The 23,681-nt window shown below is 31.5% G+C and overlaps 2 long non-coding RNA genes across 2 annotated transcripts; both read left to right on the forward strand.

The window, feature by feature from the left end:
* Positions 1-4,600: 4,600 nt before the first annotated feature.
* LOC142239474 (uncharacterized) lies at positions 4,601-6,145 on the forward strand. The gene is made up of 2 exons (XR_012723048.1): positions 4,601-5,474; positions 5,583-6,145. It is a non-coding gene; the product is annotated as an uncharacterized LOC142239474 (long non-coding RNA).
* A 13,466-nt stretch (positions 6,146-19,611) lies between these two features.
* LOC142237451 (uncharacterized) lies at positions 19,612-20,187 on the forward strand. The gene is made up of 2 exons (XR_012722490.1): positions 19,612-19,832; positions 19,900-20,187. It is a non-coding gene; the product is annotated as an uncharacterized LOC142237451 (long non-coding RNA).
* The last annotated feature ends 3,494 nt before the right edge of the window (positions 20,188-23,681 follow it).

Raw genomic sequence — 23,681 nt, forward strand, 5'->3', positions numbered from 1 at the left:
TGAAGGGGAATCGCACAATTTGAAATACATAGTTTTTATTCTCTAAAATAGATTATTGTTACCATGACAAATGTCATTTTAGCACAATAATTACCGATATTGAAAAAAGTATGGTGGTTCGTGAGTCACAATATTCACAGTTGTGAGCAAGTAATCGCTTTTTAAGGTGAGTATTAAGTTCGAGTTTAACCGCTAAAATCGCTAAAGTGAAAACTAAATCAGTAAGAAAAATCCATGAAATTATACATATTTCTTGCAAATTTTATTATAACTTGATGGGGAAAAGCCCAAAGCAAATTTTCACAAAGTTTGTATTCCTTAAAATGGATTATTAAAGAAAAGTAATCGTGAAAAAATTACGTTTTTAGCGGCTAATGCTTAGTATTAAGTTCGTTCCTGCGAAAACCGAACATCTTCATCTATCTCCGTAAATAGGGTCCCAAACCCAGGGATGCTAATTTATTTATGCGAAATAATATGTCTGCTTATTTTTTCGTGCGAAAATTTCAGGGTTGTATAAATATTTGTTGGAAAATGCTCAAAGCAAAACTTTCGCATATATTCCGCGCTAACGTTTTTTATATGTATAATAGTTTTTCGTTCGAAAACGTGATCTTAGTACTAGGCTTAAACTCGAACTTAATACCCACCTTTATTGTAAATTATATAAACAAATTTTTCATCTTTAATATTGTAGCCTATATGATTATTCTGTGTACGAAAAGTTCAAAACTTCATCACCAAAAAATGTTAGTTATTGCAGAAAATTAACAAAATTTTGTTATGGTGGCTATTAAGTTTGAAATTAGCAGCTAAATTCAAAAAGTAATCTGTAAAAGCGGAAGAGCTCTATAAGTGGCAAATGTTATTATAACTTGAAAGGGAATCGCACAATTTGAAATACTTTATATTCTCTAAAATGGATTATTGTTCCCATGACAAATGTCATTTTAGCACAATAATGAATACCTTGTTATTATTTCAACCGACCACAAGGATATCATGAACCAATACATACCATCGAAAAATTCTCAAATCCATTTACAATCTTCATGCCATAAAAATGTATTCCAAATGTAGGTTCAATTCTTTGGGTTATACCAGTGACATACATACGTAATTTTCTTAATCTAATGTAAAATATAGGCAGCTTTGATGCCCAATCCTGCAGATATATTTGGAGGAATGGTTAGTAATATACTTGTTTATTTTGCCCTAAGACATACGTTTGTGAAAATCCTCTAGTAGGGTGCTACTTAAGACCACAAATGCGACATCATAGACCATACAGTAAGAACTTAAGAAGGGGACGTGCAATTGTGCATATCACGCGTTAGCCAACAGCGTCAGAATGTATGATCAACATTATATTTTGAGCCACAGTGGTGTAGTAGTTAAAAGGTATCCTTTGAGAAGCTCCATAAATTGATATACAATACTCTCCGCTTATATAAACACCTCCTCTTCGCGCGGTTAAATATCGTTCACGCCTAATTGATTAATTAATCGTTTATTTTTCATGTTTTTAATAAAAACAGCGGGGCCGACAGTATCATACCCCATTCCACTTTGGAGATCTACAATTTCGACATCATCTCAAATTCTTCGAATTCATATGAGTGTATATCGGGCGAAAGATATACATAAAGGGTGATACGGTCAAAATTTGGTCAATATAAACTTGACGCATTTCTTTCAATTTTGCAGGCGTGTTATTTTGAAGGCGTGTGTGTGTAGAATGTTGCTCCTATTTTGATTTTGGAATTCACTCTTCAGTTGTCAAAATGCCGCCCAAGCAAAAAGAGCAGCGTATCAAAATTTTGCTCGCGAAAATCCGAGCTACTCGCACGCAAAGCTGGCAAAATCGCTAAAAGTTGCCAAATCAACCGTTACAAATGTAATTAAAGTGTTTGGGGAACGTTTGTCGACAGCCAGGAAGTCTGGATCGGGGGGAAATCGAAAACCGGAAGCCGCTGAGACGACAAAGAGAGTTGCCGGTAGTTTCAAGCGAAACCCTAACCTCTCTCTCCGAGATGCCGCAAATAAGCTGGGTGTATCGTCTACAACCGTGCATCAAGCCAAAAAACGAGCCGGACTATCGACTTACAAGAAGGTAGTGACTCCAAATCGCGATGATAAACAAAATACGACGGCCAAAGCGCGATCCCGGAGGCTGTACACGACGATGCTGACGAATTTTGACTGCGTGGTAATGTACGACGAAACCTACGTCAAAGCCGACTACAAGCAGCTTCCGGGACAGGAGTTTTATACGGCAAAAGGAAGGGGAAAGGTAGCAGATATTTTCAAGCACATAAAACTGTCAAAGTTCGCAAAGAAATATCTGGTTTGGCAAGCCATCTGTACCTGTGGCTTGAAAAGCAGCATTTTCATAGCTTCCGGAACTGTCAACCAAGAAATTTACGTGAAAGAGTGTTTGAATAAACGTCTGCTGCCTTTCCTGAAGAAACACGGTTGTTCCGTACTGTTTTGGCCGGATTTGGCATCTTGCCATTACGGTAAAAAGGCCATGGAGTGGTACGCCGCCAACAACGTGCAGGTGGTTCCCAAGGACTAGAACCCTCCCAACACGCCAGAGCTCCGCCCAATTGAGAAATACTGGGCTATTATCAAGCGGAACCTAAAGAAGACCAAAAAACTGCTAAGGACGAGCAGCAGTTCAAGGCAAACTGGCTTTCTGCGGCGAAGAAGGTGGACAAGGTGGCTGTACAAAATCTGATGGCAGGTGTCAAGCGTGAGGCCCGGCAATTCGGATTTGGAAATGCGAAAGCCTAACTGAATATTTTTCCTGAATTTTATACTAATTGAACTTGAAAATGAAATTTAATTTGATTTTTTAAATAAACGATTTCACCGATTTACACGCGTTTTCCCTTGACCAAATTTTGACCGTATCACCCTTTATAAAAAGGAGGTCCCTCGTCATTGAGCTTAACATGGAATCGGGCAGGACTCAGTGATAAGAAAGAAGTTCACCAACGTGGTATCACAATGAACTGAATAGACTAAGTGAGCCTGATATATCGGGCTGCCATCTAACCTAAACCTATAGAAAATTTTGTCAAAATTTTATTTCTGTAGAAAACTTTATTAAAATTTTAGTTCATTAGAAATTTTGTCCAAATTTAGTTCTATAGAAAATTTTGAAAAAGCTTTATTTCTATAGAAAATTTGATTTCTATCGAAAGTTTTGTCAATATTAGATTTTTATAGAAAATTTTATCAATATTTGATTTCAATACAAAATTTTGTCAAAATTTGACTTCCATAGAAAATTTTCTCAAAATTTGACTTCTATAGAAAATATTCTCAAAATTTTATTTCTATAGAAAATTTTGTAATAATTTTTTTTATATAGAAAATTTCATCAAAATTTTATTTTTATAGAAAATTTTGTCAGAAGTTAATTTCTATAGACAATTTTCTCAAAATTTTATTTCTATAGACAATTTTCTCAAAATTTTATTTCTATAAAAAATTGTATTCAAATTTTATTTCTATAGAAAATTTTATAAAAAAGGAGGATTTTATAAAAAGGAGGTCCCTCGTCATTGAGCTTAACATGGAATCGGGCAGGACTCAGTGATAAGAAAGAAGTTCACCAACGTGGTATCACAATGAACTGAATAGACTAAGTGAGCCTGATATATCGGGCTGCCATCTAACCTAAACCTATAGAAAATTTTGTCAAAATTTTATTTCTGTAGAAAATTTTGTCAAAATTTTATTTCTGTAGAAAACTTTATTAAAATGTTAGTTCATTAGAAATTTTGTCCAAATTTAGTTCTATAGAAAATTTTGAAAAAGCTTTATTTCTATAGAAAATTTGATTTCTATCGAAAGTTTTGTCAATATTAGATTTTTATAGAAAATTTTATCAATATTTGATTTCAATACAAAATTTTGTCAAAATTTGACTTCTATAGAAAATTTTCTCAAAATTTGACTTCTATAGAAAATATTCTCAAAATTTTATTTCTATAGAAAATTTTGTAATAATTTTTTTATATAGAAAATTTCATCAAAATTTTATTTTTATAGAAAATTTTGTCAGAAGTTAAGTTCTATAGACAATTTTCTCAAAATTTTATTTCTATAGAAAATTTTCTCAAAATTTTATTTCTATAAAAAATTTTATTCAAATTTTATTTCTATAGAAAATTTTGTAATAATTTTATTTCTTTAGAAAATTGTATAATAATTTTATTTCTTTAGAAAATTTTGTCAAAATTTTATTTCTATAGAAAATTTTGTCAAAATTTTATTTCTGTAGAAAACTTTATACAAATTTTAGTTCATTAGAAATTTTGTCCAAATTTTAGTTCTTTGAAAAATTTTGACAAAATTTTATTTCTTAGAAAATTTTATTTCTATAGAAAATTTTGTCAAAATTTTATTTCTATAGAAAGTTTTGTCAATATTGGATTTTTTTTAGAAAATTTTGACAATATTTGATTTCAATACAAAATTTTGTCAAAATTTGACTTCAATAGAAAATTTTATTTCTATAGAAAATTTTGTAATAATTTAATTTATATAAAAAATTTTATCAAAATTTTATTTCTATAGAAAATTTTGTCAAACGTTAATTTCTATAGACAATTTTCTCAAAATTTTATTTCTATAGAAAATTTTCTCCAAATTTTATTTCTATAGAAAATTTTGTCAAAATTTTATTTCGTTTTGTTTGTTATTGTTGGCATCTCTTCAATCGTTATTGTTGTGTTTGATCTCAGCTTAAAGCCATGCATTGACTAAACTACAAGTGTAGCTTAACCAACAGAGGAAAAGTATGCTTGTCAAATTTATTTGGGCAAAGCCCTATAGACTGCAGATGGTTGGATGTACAGCTGTTTCGGAATTACCACATTCCTCATCAGCTTCCTCTACTTGCAGCAAAACTATCAACCAATTATCAGAATAAATTCGGGTAATTCACTCAACCAAAGTGAACTAATTGATGTTGATTGCAAAACTCAATTAATTTTTTTTTTAAATTAAAAACGTAACTATTTTTGATTGTTTGAAATAAATTTTTAATTAAAGATTAAAAAATTCCCATAATTTTTTTAACTGACTTAGTCAATTATCAATTAATTTTTTAATTAAATATCTTTTTAAAATTTTCAATCATTGACGTAATTAAATTAATGTTTCTATATTGAATAAAGAGTTCATTGTATTAATTATTTTTAAATTGAAACAAATTTCAACTTCAATAAACTTTTTAATTGGATATATTTTTTTCTGTGTAAAATTGTGCAATATATCGCACATTGGAGTTGTTGATGACATAGACCAAGAAAATATAAAGACATACTTTGATAATTCATCACGGTTTTGTTTATTTGCAGTGCGCAGTCATTCCACTCAATTGCGCAGTCAAGTGACTCAATTTCTTTTTGGAAAACGAGAATTACCGCACAAATCAGTCAATTTGCATTACAAAAAAGGTGTGGATGTATAGAATTTTATATGTTGTTACAATATTTCGTGTTTCATCAAGAAAACAAAGGAAAGAAACCAAATTAAAGCCAAATTAAAAAATCACTCAATTGCAGACGTAAAAGAGCCCTCTACGGTGTGCAGACAAACTACAGCGCTGTGAATTCACTTGAGATGTCTATACCTTCCTTGGTCTATGATTACCGTACAAATCAGTCAATTTGCATTACAAAAAAGGCGTGGATGTATAGAATTTTATATGGTTTTACAATATTTGGTGTTTCATCAAAAAAACAAAGGAAAGATAACAAATTAAAGCCAAATTAAAAACTCACACAATTGCAAACGAAAAACAGACCTCTACGGTGTGCAGACAAACTACAGCGCTGTGAATTCACTTGAGATGTCTACATAGACCAATTAAAATAGAGACATACCTTGATAATTCACCATGGCTTTGTTTATTTGCAGAGCGCAGTCATTCCACTCAATTGCGCAGTCAAGTGAGTGGAAAAAAACGAGAATTACCGTACAAATCAGTCAATTTGCATTACAAAAAAGGTGTGGATGGATAGATTTTATAAGCTTTCACAATATTTGGTGTTTCGTCAAGAAAACAAATATAAAGCCAAATTAAAAAATCACTCAATTGCAGACGAAAAAGAGCCATCTACGGTGTGCAGACAAACTACAGCGCTGTGAATTCACTTGAGATGTCTATACCTTCCTTGGTCTATGCTTTTACAATATTTGGTGTTTCGTCAAGAAAACAAAGGAAAGAAAACAAATTAAAGCCAAATTAAAAAATCACTCAATTGCAGACGAAAAAGAGCCATCTACGGTGTCAGACAAAGAAAGAAATTATAAGAAATTTCCACATTAATATATGTTTGCATCCAGACATACCCCCATATTCATAAAAGTTAACGTACACTTTAAACCTACTATTACCATATAAATTCATTCGATAAACTATCCGTAAATTATTATGAATATCGGTAATAGTATTTAAGAAAAGTTTATACATAGACCAAGAAAATATAGAGACATACCTTGATAATTCACCATGGTTTTGTTTATTCGCAGTGCGCAGTCATTCCACTCAATTCATAGACCAATTAAAATAGAGACATACCTTGACAATTCACCATGGTTTTGTTTATTTGCAGTGCGCAGTCATTCCACTCAATTGCGCAGTCAAGTGACTCAATTTCTTTTTGGAAAACGAGAATTACCGCACAAATCAGTCAATTTGCATTACAAAAAAGGTGTGGATGTATAGAATTTTATATGTTGTTACAATATTTCGTGTTTCATCAAGAAAACAAAGGAAAGAAACCAAATTAAAGCCAAATTAAAAAATCACTCAATTGCAGACGTAAAAGAGCCCTCTACGGTGTGCAGACAAACTACAGCGCTGTGAATTCACTTGAGATGTCTATACCTTCCTTGGTCTATGCTCAATTGCGCAGTCAAGTGACTCAATATCTTTTTGGAAAACGAGAATAACCGTATAAATTAGTCAATTTGCATTACAAAAAAGGTGTGGATGAATAGTATTTTATAAACTTTCACAATATTTGGTGTTTCAACGAGAGAACAAAGGAAAGAAAACAAATTAAAGCCAAATTAAAAAATCACTCAATTGCAGACGAAAAAGAGCCATCTAAGGTGTGCAGACAAACTACAGCGCTGTGAATTCACTTGAGATGTCTATACCTTCCTTGGTCTATGGTTTATATACCAATCATAACTCATTAACATACATGTATCAAATATTTTTATTCTAGTTCGTGAACATTATATGCTTGCATAAAAAATAATTTTTACATTTATTACGGCCGAAACTTGACCCATGAATTTTACTTTTAAATCACTGTATAGTTATTGAGGAAAACGTGGCAAACACACAACAAAAGTTTTATAGGCTTTTCTTGCAATGAGTTTTACGAATTCCGATTAGATGCAGTCACCATTTAGTAGCATTGGCTATGTCCAAATCATGTTTGTACACATGAGCATCTATGTCATCTAACAACTTGGGATCTGCCTGTTGTACTTGTGGTTGGTAAAATGGGTTTGACCAAGTTATAGAAAGTTCTCAAGTACATTGTCTTGTCGAGCATGAGGAGTTTTTAGCCCAATGGATTATTGCTTGTGAAACTTGTTGTTTCGGATTCACTAATGCAGTTTACCACCCACTTGCCGGAAAGTATGTAGATATCCTTACTTGTATAGTAGTCCTTCATATATGCAACAAGGTTCACATGTTACACTAGCACATGTCATCATGGTTAAATTGATGTATGCATCATGACCGGAAATGAACTTTTATTGTATAAATCTGAACTGTGGAAATATAGCCATGCTGGAGAGAAATTTAGAAGTATATACATGTAGTTGAGATGAATGTGTGAATAAAAGTTTACTTACGCTCAAGGTTGCAAATTTTTACTCGGGCACACACGATATTTTGCGGCTTAAGCCTATGTACCCAAAATTATATTCACGAAAATTACATTATCATCTATGGAGATGACTATCACATTTAACTACCATACATACAATCCGCGCAAGAATATGATTGGCATCAAAACCAAACATTTTCTAATGTCAATTTAAATACATTAAATACATATTATACATGAACATAATTATGTAATGTTTCCCATATAAGAATTGTATCTCTAATTTAAATATTTGTCCTTGATTTAAGTACTTACCCTCATATAAACAGATTACAATTGTTTCATATTTTGGTGAAACCACTTAGAGAAGCATTGATACCGCTGAAAAATTTTTTGGTGTCGGAGAAAACTGCACTGAAAAAATATTGAGGTAATATGAAATTGCATATGATTATGCAATCTAAATTTTAGGAACGCAATTTGCATAATATTAAGGACAATTTTCTTTAATATAATAAAATAAATTAAACCAAACAGGTTTAAAAATTAATGATAAACCAAATAGGTAGGGTCTGGGACGACTTAGAACTAAGGCACATTTTCTTTAAAGTAAAGAAAGCCTAAATCTTTAGATTTAAATAACAACGCTTCAAATATAACCTAAAACTTATTTTGAGGATTTAGCATAATTGGTTTAAAAGTTCTTTTCGAAATTAAGAATAAAATGTTTACTTTGAAGAGTCTGTTATAATTGGATTTTTAAACTGATTTTCTATTTTTTATACCCTTCACCACTACTGTGGTACAGGGTATAATAAGTTTGTGCATTTGTATGTAACGCCAAGAAATAGTGGCCATAGACCCATCTTTTAGTATACCGATCGGCTTAGAATTAAATTCTGGGTCGATTTAGCGATGTCCGTCTGTCTGTCTGTCCGTCCGTCCGTCTGTCTGTATATGTAATTTTGTGCACAAAGTACAGCTCGCAATTTAAGTCCGATCGTCCTCAAATTTGGCATAGGGCCGTTTCTTGGGACAGAGACATTCGCTATTGGTTTTGGATTTGCCATATATATTTATCCCCGATTTGGTCATAGTTAGCGTGTTTATCAACCGATTTTCTTGAAATACCGTACATCCAAATATTTTATGAATCTCGAAAATCTTGCAAAATATCAATCGGTGCAGATTTAGATATAGCTCCCATATATATCTTTCGTCCGATTTAGACTCATATGACCACAGAGGCCAAAGTTTACTACCGATCTTCGTGAAATTTTGCACAGAGGGTAGAATTGACATTCTACCAATGCTTGGTAAATTTGATTGAAATCGGTTCAGATTTAGATATAGCTCCCATATATATCTTTCGTCCGATTTGAACTTACTCAAAATCCAGGGTTTTGCCGTTATTTGCTTAAATTTCGCACAAGGAGTACGTTTAGTAGTATCGGTAATTGTGCCAAATTTGGTTGAAATCGGTTCAGATTTTGATATGGCTCCCATATATATCTTCCGTCCGATTTGCACTCATATGACCAGGGGGGCCAAGGTTATACTCCCATTTACGTGAAATTTCACATAGATAGCAGAATTATTCTTCTAACTATACATGACAAATTTAGTCAAAATCGGTTCAGATTATATATAGCTCCCATATATACGTACACCAGAGTTGGGGAAATATGGTAGACTGTTACACATTCTAGACCCATTTTCAATGGAAGTTTCCTCCAATAAACTGGATAGCGTTTAATTCTAGAGATTTTGTAGAAGTAAAAAAATTGTCTCCTTTATATAGCTTCCAGCAAATGTGAAGTAGTTGAGATGGTAACACAAATTTTGACCTACATAGGGGTGAAGGGTATAATATAGTCGGCCCCGCCCGACTTTAGACTTTACTTACTTGTTTAATTTTATACAATGCCTATATAAATGAAAATTGTGAAATAAAGCAGCGTTGCCAATTTAGCTACACAGAAAAAAATTTCCGTAGTTAAACTAACGCTAAATATAACTTATTTTTATTGGAAAAAATTTATTTGCTTGTAGTTAAATTTTATTATTTGTATCGAAATTTTCCACAGCTTAATGAAATCGTACTTTTTTTTTAAGTATGCCTCAAAAATTTTATGAACTAAACGTGAGTATAAAATTCATGACCGTACACATAAGTTCAATATGAACTAACGCAAAAGAATATTTTCTTACGATTCCCAAAAATAGTAAGAATGAACTACTGTATGGTTAAAATGGTCATGATTTGGCGCCAATGATTATCTTCTTTACTTTCAGTTAATTTTTTCTTCCGTGAGATGATGCAATTTCGTGAACTGCAGTTAAAAAGTAAAACAGGGCATTAAAATTTCCTGGTTTTAACAACGCTTTGTGGAAATCTCAAAATGTGGAGTAAAATTTAGTTCAATTTTCGTGCGAGGTAGTTCATTCTTCCTATAAAACAGTACACTTGTTTTCGGTGTATTTTCCCGCTAGATTTGGCTTTTTTTGAAGTCGTTTAGCGGGAAAAAATGAATTTAGTTTTTAGCTTTTTTCATGGCCGTTTTAGCTATTTTGGCTTTTTTTTATTTTGGACATGTTTCTATTGAAATATGGATAAAACGGCGTTTTGTAACTAAGCCTTGTTGCCAGAATAAGGTTTTCCACATATTTCAAAGCTCAATTGAAACATTACATTTAGAATATTAGCATTTTACTCGTTTACCCTTTTTTATATTATTATAATATTCTAAATTTATTATGATATTACTTAATTAAAATAGTAGATGTGAATTGCTTTGTACGCTGAAAAAATATTGTCGTGAGGCCAAAGAGTTCATGTCCTTAAAATACGAACGCGAATTTTGGTTATAATAGCATTTGAGAATTTCTCTTATATAAACTTTTTTCCTTGTCCAAAAGCCGATAAAGTCGTTTTGTCCTTATAGTTAAGTGATTCAACTTAAAAATGGGTATCTTTACATGAAAGAAGGCTAGGGTCAATTCTAAAAAATTCTTACAGTTAAAGAAAAAGTCTTTAAATTTGTGGAGTTTTGTATCTTGACCACAAACCAAAAAAGCGTTCAAAAATAGAAGATGTTTTTCAACACTTTATTTTAAAAACGTATACATAGAATAATTTCTACTTGAAGTCGAGTCTGAATTTTGAAATTTAAATTGTCGTTAGCGCGTTTTTAAAGCTCTTTGATAACAGGTTGGCTGATAAGTCCCCGGTCTGACACATAGATGGCGTCGCTAGTATTAAATGCATATTATTTTTATATAGTACCAACCTTCAAATGTCAAAATTTGACGTCTGTAAGTCAATTAGTTTGTGAAGCAACTTTTGTTATTGTGAAAAAAATGGAAAAAAAGGAATTTCGTGTTTTGATAAAATACTGTTTTCTGAAGGGAAAAAATACGGTGGGAGCAAAAACTTGGCTTGATAATGAGTTTCCGGACTCTGCCCCAGGGAAATCAACAATAATTGATTGGTATGCAAAATTCAAGCGTGGTGAAAAGAGCACGGAGGACGGTGAAGGCAGTGGACGCCCGAAGGAGGTGATTACCGACGAAAACATCAAAAAAATCCACAAAATGATTTTGAATTACCGTAAAATGAAGTTCATCGAGATAGCAGAGGCTTTAAAGATATCAAAGGAACGTGTTGGTCATATCATTCATCAATATTTGGATATGCGGAAGCTCTGTGCAAAATGGGTGCCGCGCGAGCTCAGATTTGACCAAAAACAATAAGGTGTTGATGATTCTGAGTGGTGTTTGCAGCTGTTAACTCGTAATACACCCGAGTTTTTCCGTCGATATGTGACAATGGATGAAACATGGCTCCATCACAACACTCCTGAGTCCAATCGACAGTCGGCTGAGTGGACAGCGACCGGTGAACCGTCTCCGAAGCGTGGAAAGACTCAAAAGTCCGCTGGCAAAGTAATGGCCTCTGTTGTTTGGGATGCACTTGGAATAATTTTTATCGATTATCTTGAGAAGGGAAAAACCATCAACAGTGACTATTATATGGCGTTATTGCAGCGTTTGAAGGTCGAAATCGCGGCAAAACGGCCCCATATGAAGAAGAAAAAAGTGTTGTTTCACCAAGACAACGCACCGTGCCACGATGGCAAAAATTCATGAATTGGGCTTCGAATTGCTTTCCCACCAACCGTATTCTCCAGATCTGGCCCCCAGCGACTTTTTCTTGTTCAGACTTCAAAAGGATGCTCGCAGGGGAAAAAATTTGGCTGCAATGAAGAGGTGATCGCCGAAACTGAGGCCTATTTTGAGGCAAAACCGGGGACTTATCAGCCAACCTGTTAGCTCATGAAGAAAAAGATGAAAACACGAATAAATTCCTATCCGGAATCAATACCAAAATCATTAGTGTACAAAATCTTTGGAACCGGACATGCTTTTTTCAGTGTATGTAAGAAAAAGAGAATTAATGGAATGGATTTACTTTTAAGAAAATTGGACAATAATAGGTTTGTTTAGGTAATTTTCCAATAAAAATTATTCAGTATAAACTTGCAAGATAGTAAGAATTGGCTTTATTATCTTGGGTAAAATTAGTAGAAGTGTACACGTTCACGAATTTATCATTTATTCAGTGATTTTAAACCAGGTAAAACGAAAGATATTTATATTTTCTAATTCTAGTGCAATTGGATTTGTTGATGTTTAACCAGCTGATAATTGCAAGTTTTTACTGGAAAAAATGTTTTTACTGTGAAATGTAAACGAAGGGCTACCAGCAACGAAGGGCTACAAATTAAAATAGAGACATACCTTGATAATTCACTATGGTTTTGTTTATTTGCAGAGCGCAGAGCACGCAAAGTGCTCTTTTTTGCATCACAACAAATATTAATCAAACGCGATTCAATAAATGGTAAAAGTAAACTGAAAATACGTAAATGTCGCACTAATAGATTTTCCTAGCCGTTATTTTCTAATTAAATAGTGTTTTACTTTATATATCTGAGTCGTATAAGATGTTGCTTCTTCACTTTGTATTCTGTTCTAAATGTAAACAAACTTCTTCAATAACGTTTTTCACAAAAACACCAAAAAATGACATACAAAGTATTGTAAGAAAATTAGCTTGAGTTGAAAGTGGGGTATTTTATGTTTATGGTATGAACTTTTTGCTATGTTTAAATGAATTATATTTCAATAAATTGGAATTAAACGTTTTTCTTTTATTTGAAAAAGTGTGCTCTTCTTCTTTTCGTATGTGCTCTTTTTATAAGCTGAATGTGCTCTTTTTGCCTTTTCAAAATCTGGCATCCCTACAGTCAAGTGACTCAATTTCTTTTTGAAAAACGAGAATTACCGTACAAATCAGTGAATTTGCATTACAAAAAAGGTGTGGATGGATAGGATTTTATAAGCTTTTACAATATTTGGTGTTTCGTCAAGAGAACAAAGGAGGGAAAACAAATATAAAGCCAAATTAAAAAAATCACTCAATTGCAGACCAAAAAGAGCCCTCTACGATGTGCAGACAAACTACACGCAGAGAAGGAATATGATCACCCCAACCATGTTCCAAGAGCAAAATGTTAATTTTTCACGGAAAACATGTAGCATGTTTGCCGAAATCACACTCATTTCACACCTGTATACCGGGTATGTCTTGCGGGGTCTGAGGCCAATATTTCCATGTGTTACAAATGTAATAGCATAGTTAGTATACCCAACCTTATGGTGGAGGGTATAAATATAAACCATCAGCTAGCTCTAGGAATGTAGAAGCAATTATTCGATTTTATATATACATATATATTTTTTTAATTTTACCTTTAGCCTGGAGAATCGAACCGCGGACCATACAGTTTGTAAGCCAACACACTATCAATTGGGTTACATATCTGTTATTGTCATCAACAGACAATTATCGCTATAGCCATCAACGCACAAACAACACAAACAGTCAAGCAGTTATATTTATAAAGCATAGTTTTCGGAGCCTACGAGCCGACATAAAAAAAAACTTTATTTGACAGAAACCATCATTTAGTTGGCCACCGTGGAACTTCGACCGAACATCAAATATTTTTTTTATTTTTACATATGTTCGACATTACATACCACAAAGTTAAATTTATTTATTAAGGGTTTAATAACGCTCTCGATTTTAATCGTGCTCATGATTTCAGACACGTCCCTCAGGTAAATTACTCATAAAATTATTCGTCAGTCACGGTATTTTTCACGAGTCACGACATTTTCGTGCGTGATTGTGTGGGAGTACAAGTTTTCTTTTCGTGAGTGTGCGTGAGCGTGAGACCTACCAAACAATATCGTGAGTGTGTGTGAGTAAGATATTTCCGCCGTGAGTGTGCGTGAGGGTGAGTAAGATATTACTCACGTGCACACCTCTAGTATAGACATCTCAAGTGAATTCACAGCGCTGTAGTTTGTCTGCACACCGTAGAAGGCTGTTTTCGTCTGCAATTGAGTGAGTTTTTAATTTGGCTTTAATTTGTTTTCTTTCCTTTGTTTTCTTGATGAAACACCAAATATAATATTGTAAAAGCATATAAAATTCTATACATCCACACTTTTTTGTAATGCAAATTGACTGATTTGTACGGTAATTCTCGTTTTTCAAAAAGAAATTGAGTCACTTGACTCATAGACCAAGGAAGGTATAGACATCTCAAGTGAATTCACAGCGCTGTAGTTTGTCTGCACACCGTAGAGGGCTCTTTTACGTCTGCAATTGAGTGATTTTTTAATTTGGCTTTAATTTGGTTTCTTTCCATTGTTTTCTTGATGAAACACGAAATATTGTAACAACATATAAAATTCTATACATCCACACCTTTTTTGTAATGCAAATTGACTGATTTGTGCGGTAATTCTCGTTTTCCAAAAAGAAATTGAGTCACTTGACTGCGCAATTGAGTGGAATGACTGCGCACTGCAAATAAACAAAACCGTGATGAATTATCAAAGTATGTCTTTATATTTTATTGGTCTATGCTTGACTGCGCAATTGAGTGGAATGACTGCGCTCTGCAAATAAACAAAACCATGGTGAATTATCAAAGTATGTCTCTATATTTAACCCTTTCGCTACCGAAATAAACCCAATGTTAAAAACTTTAATTTTTCTTCTTTTTTTACTTGTACTAACAGCATGTAGAACAAAAATTGCCATTTTGAAAACATACCTCAATTACTTCAAGAGCTATATGAGCTTGTTCTGAAAACTTGATTCTTGAATTGTGACCAAATGGCCTTACGAAAATAAGCGCTATTTGACCTATAATATCCCTCAAAGTGTGAGAAAAAATACAAAAAAGAATCCGAAAAAGTATCAGCTATAGTTTTTGTATGAATGTCCATTTACTGGAATCATACAGTAGAAAAAATTTCTCAAATTTTCGTATTTTTCGTTTACTGCCAAAGAAGTTTATAAAAATGTATTTTAGACCTCATCAATATGGAAAATATTTATAGATTATTTAGATTAAAGCCTCTACTTTAAAATAACATTGAGAAATAAATCGAAACTAAGTGGTAAAATAGAATTTAGTGTATTTTTCGAATGTCCTTCTAAGTGGACATCGGTAGTGAAAGGGTTAATTGGTCTATGATACTACCATATTACATTTTTACAACACCCAAAAAAAGTGTTGGTTTGGACAACAATTTTGAAATTTTCGAAGAAATTTAAAAAAAAAACTCTAACAAAAGAAAATCGTTTTCGGTACACGTTTTCCAACCATTTTTTCTTTGCGTGTAGGGAACGGAGGCCATAAAAACTCAGAATTTCGCAACAGCATAAACATATGTATATACTTTATGAGGTCTCAGACCAATATTTATATATATATGCGTTGCAAAAAAAAAAAATTGAAAAGTAACTTCCAAAGGAATTACTTGAAACAGAAAGAATTAATATAAAAATATTTCCATTATAAGAATCCCATTCATATGGCAGTGCCATAAATAAATTGTCGTCTAATTTTCCGGTTGTCATATGCTTTCAGTTCATTATCACAAAAGTTTAACTGCATTTCTGGTCCATTGTTACGCTTCACGTATGTATGCAAAACAAAAAATGTCAAAGCAAAAACATAAATAGTGTAGGTAAAACCAGATACGATTCTCCCAAAAATATGCAATGCGACGGCTCAATTATTTTTGCAAATCCTATAAATACATTTTCAATTGTGGGTTGCCATAGGTGAATTATGTTATGCTCTATGTTCATATGTACACGTTTCCATCATTTCAGTTTATATATGGACGCAAAAAAATATTTCCTCCCAAACGAAATTTTAGACAAACAAATGTCGTTTACCATTTGCTGCTCGCTGTAAAGAAGTTTGTTTGGAAGAAGAAGTATACACTTTTTGTGATAAACGGTGACTCCTGTAGAGGATGTAAAAAAATTCAACGGAGGCTAACTCAAATAAATAAATAAATAGTGTTCCTGTTAACTGCATCTTCCCTCATTTCATATTTCTCACTTTGGTTTATTTACTTTTCAGCCCTTTTTTCTAATTTTTTTCTAATAATTAGTCAAAATTTATATACCCACTTATTAAACCAAGCTCATTAAGTTTTATCATGCAAAGATCCAAATTGAAGCGGAGTCTATATTGTTTAATTCCAACATCCTCTACACGCTCACAAAAAATCGCTTCTGTAACATATACTCCCAAACATATTTTGCTTCAAGCATATATATTTTTGGGTATTGCCCAAACATTTATATGTTTGATCTCTTCCAATATATAATATGTTTGAAAGCATATTGGTCTAAACAATATATGTTTGGGTAGTCTAAGTTCCAAACATTTTGTATTTTTGCATCCAAATTCAATAATGTTGTCTTCCAAAAAACAATATTTTATTATGTGAACATATAATATGTTTGGAAGCATTTTGCACCCAAAAATATTATATGCTTAAAAAAAATTCTCCCAAACAATATTGTGCTCAAAATTTTATTTATTTATTTATATATTTACAATCATAATGAATTATGAAAATAAACAGGTAATTTAGATGCTAACAACATAGGTTTTCGACCTGAATGCTCAAAATTTTGTTTCTGCCCAATTGTATATTCCCCCACATCTTTCTCACTTCCACGAGATTTTTTAGTTCTTAGCACCTTTTTCTGTAATACAAACATTGTAGAAGAAATTATTCAATTTTTTTTATTTTAATTTTACCTTTTGCCGGACGGGGATTCGAACAGCGGACCACACAGTTTGTAAGGATCAAAGAAGTAGCTGATCAATTGACCAAGGAAAAATAAAACGTTAAAGTTTGTAATAACAAGCAACAACCACCAACTTAATTCAATATCCTGTTAAATAGCGCTCCAAGCTACTAAACACATATATGTTTATAGGCTATTTCTAAATTAATATATGTTTGCATCCAAGCATATTATATTTACAAACATTTTATGTCCCAAACATAATATGTTCTAACATATTAACATATATGTCCCAAACATGTTATGCTAATTTATGAACATTATATGCTTGCACTCAAAAATATTGTGTTTAAAAATTTGTGTTCCAAACATATAATGTTTATAGCCAAACATATGAAAAACAGTCTTTTTCATCCGTGTATACATCATATAATCCCACAAAGCATACATACGAGTATGTTACCTATATTAATTCATTATATTAATTTAAGTATACACACACTCAAAAAAAATTTACTTGGATCCAAAGATTTTGACCTTCCCTTAAAGATTTTGGTATTGATTCCGAGCCAAAGATGCGCTTTCTTTAAAATAAAGACATTTTTTAGCGACCTATCTGACATTAAGGCTAGGACCAATAAAATTAAAATTTGGATACAGATCTCATTTATCAAATTGTCATTCTCTTTTCGCGGTTTATTAATAAAGGTACTCACGTACAAACAAATGCCAGTTTAAAAATCCAAATTATAACGGATACGGATATTCAAAGTAAAAAATATTTTCTTAATTCCAAAAAAACTTTAAACGAAAGATGCTAAATCCTCAAAATAAGTCTTAGCCTATATTTGAAGCGTTTTTATCTTAAATCTAAAATTTCAATATTTCAGTTAATTTAAGGACAATTTCTTTAATTCAAAAATGTTTTTCTTTACTTTAAGGAAAATTAGCCTTAGTTCAAAGACATGCGACTTTAACGGAGGGACGCAAATTTACAAAATGTGTGTCCTAAATTTGATAAAAAAATGTTTGAAGTAAAGATTATATACTTTAATTTAATTAAAATTTCATTATTTTAAAGAAATTTGTCGTTAATATTTTGTAAATTTCGCATCCTAAAATTTAGGTTGCGTAATCTTCAATATCACGTAAATATTTTTTCAGTGCATGTAGTGTACACTAATTTTTCTAAAACATACCTTATTTTTAATCAGTTCAAGGCTGAAAAAAAACCAAATGCAAGTAAAGAAACTCATTACCTACAAACAAAAAATTATCACCGAATTTTTTTTAATTAATTAATAAGTTAATTGATTCAATTAATTATTGAATCAAATCCGAATAAAACCAAATTAGAAAAATTATTGATATTTGTTACGTTTCCAATTAAAATATTAATTGATTCAATCAATTTGTAATCAATTCGAATATATATATATATATATATATATATATATATATATATATATATATATATATATATATATATATATATATATATATATATATATATATATATATATATATATATATATATATATATATATATATATATATATATATATATATATATATATATATATATATATATATATATATATATATATATATATATATATATATATACAATTAGTACTATAGTCAAGTGTGCCAAATTATTGCTCCCATATATATCGTTTTCCCTATTTACACTCATAGCCCAAGTTGCCAATTTTCTACTACGATTTACTTGAAATTTTGCACAGGAAGTAGAATTAACATTCTAACCGGCTTTACCTAATTTGGTTGAAATCGGTTCAGATTTAGATATAGCTCCCATATATATGTTTTTCTGATTTCGACAAAAATGGTCAAAATACCAACATTTTCCTTATAAAATCGCCACTGCTTAGTCGAAAAGTTTTAAAACTGACTCAAATTTTCCTAAACTTCTAATACATATATATCGAGCGATAAATCATAAATAAACTTTTGCACAAATTCCTTAAAATTGCTTCAGATTTAAATGTTTCCCATATTTTTTACTAACATTGTGTTCCACCCTAGTCCATTAGCCGACTTAAATGTTGGGTCTATAGATTTTGTAGAGTCTATCAAATACTGTCCAGATCAAGTGATGATTTTAATGTAGGTATTTGGTTCAAACCTTTATATATAGCACCGAACATATTTGACGGATGTGATATGGTATCGAAAACTTAGATCTACAAAGAGGTGCAGGGTATAATATAGTCGGCCCCGCCCGACTTTAGACTTTCCTTACTTTTTTAAAATTGTTTTTTTTTTCACTCATAGTTTTCTTAAAACCAAGAGCGGTATGGGTTTGTTGGAAGATTCATCTTGAAATTACGAAGTAGCGTTGGCATTAAATTCCAGTGAGCAGTATCTGATCTGATCTATCTGATATATAAAATAATTAGCTTAATTATGCAATGATAAAAAATTCTTTCTTTTGGATTTAAAAATATGCAAAATATCCGAAAATAATAAAAATATGTATTTTACATTTATATTTTTTTTCTATTTCCAGAATGCAAAGTATCATCAATATAATACCAAATATTACATTATTTTTGTCCTTGATTGGTTCAAATTTTAATAGACGATTTAAATATGTGGAAATTTTGCAAAGGAATTGTTACTAAAATTAAATTACCGAGCTCCTTAATACACCTTTTTATGCTAAAAGACTACAACTGCAAAGGAAGATTATAAATCTGCAACCTGGAACTAAGAATTGAACTTGATATTCTATGCGGGTAATGTTAAACAAAATTAACTTTTAATTGAACAAAATTAAATTCGAATTATTCTATTTACTTTCAGAAAAACTAATTTAGCTTATAGGCTGCTGATTTATTGGAAATCTAGGCGCATCTACATGCTGACATGGTTATTATGATAAGGAAGATACAAGATACAAGATAGACAAGGCTATTATGATAAGGAAGATTATGATTTATATAGTTTATTTCTTCACCCTTTAGTTGTTCTTGATAGTAATTGTATGTGTAAGTTATGTTAGAACAAAATACACAAATGACAAGAACCAAATTTATGTGTCTATTGCATAATTCAAAAGATAATAAAATATTGTATATGTTTTATAAGAAACGCACATTTTCTTTTATTTCAAATAAAACTAAATACGATTTTGGGTGCGCAATATATAAATTTTTTGATTAAAATTTGTAGCCAATTTCAATTAATTATTTAATTGAATCAATCAAATAGTTGATTGATATTTGTCGCGCAATTAATTAAAATTTTAATTGATTCAATTAAAACTGTGATTGAATTTTATCTTAAAAATCAATCACGTTTTTAATTGATCCAATCACACAATTAATTGATTCCGTGACAAAAGCCAATTAAATTTTAATTGAAAATCGTGTTGATTTTCAATCAATTGATGCTATCATTTTCGTGATTGAAGACATTTTTTAAATTAAATTAAAAAAATGATTGAATTCGCGATTTTCGTGATTAAATCAAAAATTTTTTTTTGTGTGTAGATGTATGAAATCTCTAGCAAAAACTTGCAATTTCCCTAACTCACAACTGTCAAATGCATTTTCTCTTTTGCTGGCTCTAAACATGTAGTCCAGATTGTTGAACGGAGCTAGTCAAAATTTTTGAACGGAGCTAATATCGTCATTTTTGGAGGAAAAATCATAAAATCGGCATTTGCTATTTTTTGATTAAAAAATCGTCGAAATGCCGATAAATCGGCAAAATAGACATCCCTTGTTCCAGCTGCACATGCTAGTGTAGAGCGCAACTTTTCTGCTCTTGAATATATACATATAATCGTTCACGCAGCTGCCTAACGGAATCAAATCACTCGGACATACTTGTAATTAATCTAATCTCAAAATCTAAATTATGAATTTTTTGCTACTATATCATGAAATTCGTTGTTTTGCTTTTTTGTGTCTGTTATAATAGACCTGTAGTTGTATGTTTTTTGTTTTCGCAAAATATAAATGAAGTGGCAATATAAAGCAATGTGAGTACTATAATATTCTCTAAGAAGGAGCGGACCGAAGTTTTTTTCCCGGAGCGAGGTGATTTTTTTCCTCCAGAGCGGTGCGAAAGAAATGGGCCGCTCGGGATCCCTGGTACTAAGTACAATGCTTAGAATGCGAGAGTATGAAATGTAGAACTATAAACCGATGTGTTCGATGTTCTGGCGGTTTAAGAAATTGAAGGACGTTTGTTCGCTGTAATAAATTGCATAAAGATCGGATTTGATTTGCGAACACCCAAAAAAATATCATCAAGAATTTGTAAAACCAATTTATCTGAATTTAATGTCATTAAAATTAGGGTACACTAGTAAAAATTTCGTCAACGTGAGGAATTTTTTACTTTTTATTTTTTGTTATCGTTTTATCTAATGAGACGTAATAAGTGTAATACTTTGAAGAATTTCAATGAATTCGAAGTTCGCACATAATAGTTAATAATTTTCTAAAGTGATTAAATTTTATTTACATTGTGCCCGTTTTGAACTTCATATAACGCTAAGGCCATTTTAAAAATTTTCGCCCCCAGTATTCTTCAAAATACGAACATTTCCTAAACTGTAGAATAAAATTGAATTGAATCTGACCTTCTTCAATCTGACTAAAATTGTTAAAAAATTATTTATATTGACACTTTTAATTTATTATAGATAAAAACTACTTAACATAATAAGCCTACATTTTCTTTCATGATACATTTCTGATAGGCACATTTTCATTTAGACCAAACAAAAAAATACTTTCCTTCCAGGACGTAACTACAGTTTAATAAAACTTGCTCAATTTCGTTTTTAATTTTCTGGCTAATTATATCTTTACTGTATCTTTCTTTCATGATTTATCTATCCCTCGCCACTCCCTTTTCTATGTTACAAATAATATAGAATCATTTATCAGCGTAGCGTTAAATTTCGGTATATTCGTTATCATAAATAGCAGTTCATTTCTTATGGGAAGGAAAATGTTTGCAAGAAGTGCATACCGGCTTTAGGCCGATAATGTGCAGGTTATCTATAAAATACAAACTGTAGTGAATACCTCAGCTACAGAATACTGAGTACTTTTACATCTGTCAGACTGGCAATCTCAGATGTCACTGGATGTCATATAAATAGTGCGCATGACATTGGAGTATCTCACAATGTTTAAGAATGTAAACAAAAACAAAAAAGAACACAACAAACATGCTATATTGGAATTGAATTGTGGCATTCAGTTTGATACGAGACATTGTAACGAGCGTTGTATTCGGCGTGTTAAACGGATCGAGTCTGTATGGGGGGTTTGAAGTTTTGTGTTTTGGTGCAAATAAAAGTATCAGAAAGAATCACAATAAAAAATATTGTGAAATCAATTTGGTGTGTGCGAATAGGATAAGCCGGAAATACGCTAATACTTAAAAATCCGCCTTTTACGGTATCCGATTTAAGTAAACTGAGAGAAAAGAGACGACTGTTGCAGAGTACCAGAACAAATGCATTTCTAGGAGTTTTCCTTAACTTATGTTTTTTTTTTATTTGTTTAGTTTTAAATAACCCCACAAAAATTCGCGCTAAAATATTTATTGTGCTTTTTCTTTCGCTACTAAATTGAAAAATATATACCCATTCAAAAATGAACAAATAATTCGTCATATATTAATGTTAACTAAATTCAGTTTCAATATGACAATACGCACAACAAAAACGCTTTTAATTTGCCTACCGAAATGGTTTTTCTGCATATGTATTAAGGGCTCGGATAGAAGACGAGGTACGCGAAATCGGCTAAGTGATTTATTACAGCAGTTCGAGATCTCTTTGCACCATTTGTGGCGTTTCAAGCATAAAAGACGACCTTTCTAATTTCTATATATTACACAATTCAAAATCTTCTTGTTCCGCTTCACCTCACTTATATGTGGTTTTCGTCTGGCTATTATATCATTGCAACTAGCGCTATTCGAAATATTTGGGAACCGATTTCCTTGTTAAACTCCTCCTTTATCTCGGTTGGAGTCTCTGAATTTAGGATTAATTTGAATATGTCGAACGATTTTGTTTCCTTTTTAGAGTAAAGGCTTCGACTGCGTTTCATTATTTCTCCGATTGTTGTAAATGATTTATTTTATCGCGATTACTTTGTCTTAAATAATCAAAATTGTAAATGAAAACAAACGAATTCCTGTAAAGTCTTGCCAAAATCTAGAGGGACAAGAATCTGCGCATAAATTGAAATAATTTATCAGCTTTATATTGAACTGTTTTAATAAAGTTACCGCGAAAATTTCAATGCGAAAAGCGAACATAGTACTGACTATATATACTATAGGTGTTAAAAACATTTCACAACCTTGTCCGCGCTTTTTGTTAAACTTTCTGCTAATAAACTCTTGGTTTAGTTAACTTTCACGCTTAATTGCCTAAATTTCTTAATTATGTTTTTTTACGTATTTTTAATAATTAAAAAATATTTCTCAAATTCTAATTTAGGATTTCAAATTCCAATTTAGTTTCACCGCGCTAAAACGTGGAATCGGGCAGCACACAGTGATAAGAAAGATTTTTACCACTGTATGGTATCACTGAATAGTCTAGTGAG

The sequence above is a fragment of the Haematobia irritans genome, chromosome 5 (assembly GCF_050003625.1).
Source record: "Haematobia irritans isolate KBUSLIRL chromosome 5, ASM5000362v1, whole genome shotgun sequence".
NCBI classification, from domain to species: Eukaryota; Metazoa; Arthropoda; class Insecta; order Diptera; family Muscidae; genus Haematobia; species Haematobia irritans.